The following is a 4,965-nucleotide window of genomic DNA, read 5'->3' as shown; positions in this document are numbered from 1 at the left end:
TGCCGTTGCAAATTGTAAGAGTTCCTTCTTTCTTACAGCAGCATAGTATTCCATCCTGTAGATGTACCACAGTTTTCTAATCCATTCATCTACTGATAGGCATTTAGGCTGTTTCCAGATCTTAGCTATGGTGAATTGTGCTGCTATGAACATATGGATGCATATATCCTTTCTGATTGGTGTTTCTGGTTTCTTGGGATATATTCCTAGAAGTGGGATCACAGAGTCAAATGGGAGTTCCATTCCCAGCTTTTTCAGGAAACTCCATACTGTCTTCCATAGTGGCTGCACCAGTCTGCATTCCCACCAGCAGTGCACGAGTGTTCCTTTTTCTCCACATCCTCTCCAGCACTTGTTGTTTGTTGATTTGTTGATGATAGCCAGTCTGACAGGTGTGAGATGGTACCTCATTGTTGTTTTGATTTGCATCTCTCGGATGATTAGTGACTTTGAGCATGTTTTCATATGTCTCTTGGCTTTCTGAATGTCCTCTTTTGAAAGGTGTCTATTAAATGATACTGTCATGTACTTTTCCTAGGTTGCCTCTGCTCATTCTATTACCCATTCATACATAATTGCTGAACATAACATACTAAAAACAATACTGATAAGGAACTCAGAAAGCTAGAATTTTGACTAAGACTTTGTGATGGTATCACCCAAAGTTCATATATTTTATTTGACCCAGAATCACTTACATTGTGAAGCTGATAAGTGCTCAAATTTCTCTGAACTTTGTTCTTCAAAGTTTTACAAATTGAGACACTGTGTTCTATGATACTTATTGCCTAATAATAAGTTTTAGGAGAGCATCTGTTTGCTTAATACAAAATTTAAATTTGGGAAAAACAATTTGCTCCATATTCCATTGAGAAACCTGGTGATATAGCATCAGAGAAAACTAACCATCAGCTACATGTATGCAATAAGACATCCATTAGGATTTTTTAAAAATCTCAGATCCAGCTTATAAAAGAAACAGATTACACTTGGATTAAAAAAATGTTGTCAGTGGTATTTCTAGCTGTAAAGGAGGTTTCCAAATTAGGTCACCTATTTTTTTTATTAAATACATAAAGGAACTATATATCAAATCTAATGCACATGGCCTGTAGACTAAACCTCAGAAATGTTGGCCTATATAGTACTCACCTGGTAAGCTGCCTTTTCACTACAGTTTTGGTTTCACTTCTATATAACATTGTTATTTCTCCTTTCCTGGCATTCCTCTTGTGCTTTGTTTTTATTTAATTTTTGAGGCATTTTATTTTTCAAATTTGCATAACATGATATCATATTAGTAAAACAAAAAACAAAAAAGACATAAACACCTATTCTGAGTAAGAGAAAACAAAACACACACACACACACACACACACACACACACACGAAACAAAACAAAACAAAACAAAAAGAACAAAAATTCCTGGCCATTTTGGAGCACTGTCCCATGCATGGGAAGGTTGCAGGTTCTATTTCAGGTCAGGGTACATACATACCTAGGTTGCAGTTTTGATACCCGGTCAGGGCGGGTACAAGAGCAAACCAATCAATGTTTTCTCTCATCTCTCTCTCTCTCTCTCTCTCTCTCTCTCTCTCTTTCATCTCTCTCTAAGATCAATGACAATATATTCTTAGGTGAGGAATTTTTTTTAAAGTAAAAAAGGAGTAAGAGATATTTTGAACATTGCAATCTACCGCTAACCCTACAAGCAATATACAGATGGCTGCCACCTTATAAATAAAGTCAACCTCAAGTAATCACCACCAACTACAACACCTGATATTCCATATTTGAAAAATAAATGCCTTTGGGTAGCATATTCTTCATACTTTAACTGTTCTTTATTAAAATAAAATGTTCCTGGGAATAGAAATATTTTGATTCTTTTTTTTATTGTTTTATTGCTTAAAGTATTACAAAGGGTATTACATATGTGTCCCCTTTTTTTTCCCCACCCTTGACAATCCCCTGGCCTCCCCTACCCTCCAGTGTCTTATGTCTATTGGTTATGCTTATATGCATGCATACAAGTCCTTCAGTTGATCTCTTACCCCCCATTCCTCCTGCCCCCCAACCCTCCCCGGCCTTCCCGCTGCAGTTTGACAATCTGTGTGAGGCAGCTCTGCCTCTGTATCTATTATTGTTCATAAGTTTATAATGGTCTTAATTATCCATGAGTGAGTGAGATTATGTGGTATTTTTCCTTCATTGACTGGCTTATTTCACTTAGCATAATGCTCTACAGTTCCATCCATGCCATTGCAAATGGTAAGAGTTCCTTCTTTTTTACAGCAGCATAATATTCCATCGTGTAGATGTACCACAGTTTTCTAATCCATTCATCTACTGATGGGCACTTATGCTGTTTCCAGATCTTAGCTATGGTGAATTGTGCTGCTATGAACATAGGGGCGCATATATCCTTTCTGATTGGTGTTTCTGGTTTCCTGGGATATATTCCTAGAAGTGGGATCACAGGTTCAAATGGGAGTTCCATTCCCAGTTTTTTGAGGAAACTCTATACTGTCTTCCATAGTGGCTGCACCAGTCTGCATTCCCACCAGCAGTGCACAAGTGTTCCTTTTTCTCCACATCCTCTCCAGCACTTGTCGTTTGTTGATTTGTTGATGATACTCAGTCTGACAGGTGTGAGATGGTACCTCATTGTTGTTTTGATTTGCATCTCTCAGATGATTAGTGACTTTGAGCATGTTTTCATATGTCTCTTGGCTTTCTGGATGTCCTCTTTTGAAAGGTGTCTATTTAGATCCTTTGCCCATTTTTTGATTGGATTGTTTATCTTCCTTTTGTTAAGTTGTATGAGTTCCCTATAAATTTTGGAGATTAGGCCCTTATCAGATATGACATTGGCAAATATGTTTTCCCATGCAGTGGGCTTTCTTGTTGTTTTGTTGATGGTTTCTTTTGCTGTGCAGAAGCTTTTTATTTTGATGTAGTCCCATTTGTTCATTTTCTTTTTAGTTTCAAGAGAAATATTTTGATTCTTTATTGCCTATATAAGTGCAGTAGGATGAATTACTAAACTACTCATTTGAAAGTAAAACACTTTAGAAATAGGACATGGATTAGCACTTAGAGTTGAGGTAGAGTTCATCACAGAAGAGTTGCTTATGTGAGGTTCTACTTTTATGGATCTTATTTCTGTGAAATATTTTTAAATTTCTTTCATGTACATAACTATGAGTTAGAATCTTCTAGAACCTGACAGGCAATATTTTCTAATCCTGGATATTAAAAATCAGATAAGAAGTACATCTACAGAAAATGTCTGAGGTCATCTAATTACTGTAATCCTTCCTAAATAATACTTGTGCCAATAAATCAGTGACATACCATACTTTCTGTCAGGAGATATGCTCACTCATAATGATACCTGGTAGCACACACTTATAACTGTTGTCATTGCAATTCAATTTGCGGTGTTGTACAAGTGAGAGAGATTAAAATGTATTTATTCACTCATTTATTCCACATTTATTGAGAGTTTATGATGCTCCAAGGTACTGAGATAAAAAAAGGATAAACAAATAGATATGGTCCTAACTTTTGGAGCTTACAATTTAGAAAAGAAAGATACTGAACAAATAGAAATGTGATTGATGTTATGAAAGAGAATTCATCATACACTCACTTATATATCCTTTGAATAAACATTTATTGAGCATATATATATATATATATATATATATATACATACATATATGTACTATCTATGATATTTGGGATGCAAATATTAATAAAATGCAGTTCTCTATATTTTTTTTTTAAAATATATTTTATTGATTTTTTACAGAGAGGAAGGGAGAGAGATAGAGAGTTAGAAACATCGATGAGACAGAAACATCGATCAGCTGCCTCCTGCACATCTCCCACTGGGGATGTGCCTGCAACCCAGGTACATGCCCTTGACCGGAATCGAACCTGGGACCTTTCAGTCTGCAGGCCGACGCTCTATCCGCTGAGCCAAACCGGTTTCGGCTGCAGTTCTCTATATTAAGGAGTTTGTATTATGCTCTGGCAGTGGTACAGGCAAATGAAGAAAATATTGTAATTTAGGGCATTGTACCTATCAATATGGAAGTGCATGGAGGGTCATACCTGTAATTCAGAAATGATGAGAGTGTGAAGATTGTGAAAGGAATTTTCATGAAAGAGGCAACATATAAAGTGAGTGATAGGAAATCAGCAGAATTAAATAATGGAAAGAAGTGAAGACAGCTCAACAACTTAATAGGAAGAGGATGATCACTTGCAAGTTAACACAAAGGTGATAGGAAAAATAATGCAGCTACTGTGTTCTAGCTATTAATAGAAAGTTATAATCATGTAACAAGTAGGTAAATGAAAAACTTGTATATCTCTTAACCACATGCAATCCATTGACTTACAATGTATCACCATATAAAATACTACACCAAATATCAGAACTATAACATGAACAATGCAAATAGTATCAAAATTTCATGATAGGCTAAAGTGAGAAAGCATTCATGTTCTAATGCAGTGTTTACAGTCACATATGTGCAAAATCAATCTCATCAGCACTGAATTACACTTAAAAATGTTAAGATGGTAAATTTGTTTTGTGTATTTTACCAGAAAAAGGACAACAAAGGAAAGTAATCAATCCTACTAAGATTGACATCCTGAGTCTTAATTCTGCTTTATTTTTTAACTTCAAACAAATCATTTAATCTTTCTACATTTCATATTTTTCCATCTGTAAAAGTTAACTGCTATACCTCTCTACCTCATCTAGCTGTGACTGATGTGAAAATGCTTTGTGAATTTTGCAAGTAAGACACTATGCAAATTCAAGATCACATTATCATCTAGATATAAAAATCTATCAAGCTTAACGCTGTATAATACACGTAGGCTTAATTACTGTTATATTTGATCTATACTTATTTTTATAATGAATAGTTTGCACATATGCT

Source organism: Myotis lucifugus, unplaced genomic scaffold (genome assembly GCF_000147115.1).
Source record: "Myotis lucifugus unplaced genomic scaffold, Myoluc2.0 scaffold_13, whole genome shotgun sequence".
Lineage (NCBI taxonomy): Eukaryota > Metazoa > Chordata > Mammalia > Chiroptera > Vespertilionidae > Myotis > Myotis lucifugus.
This window is presented reverse-complemented; position numbering follows the sequence as displayed.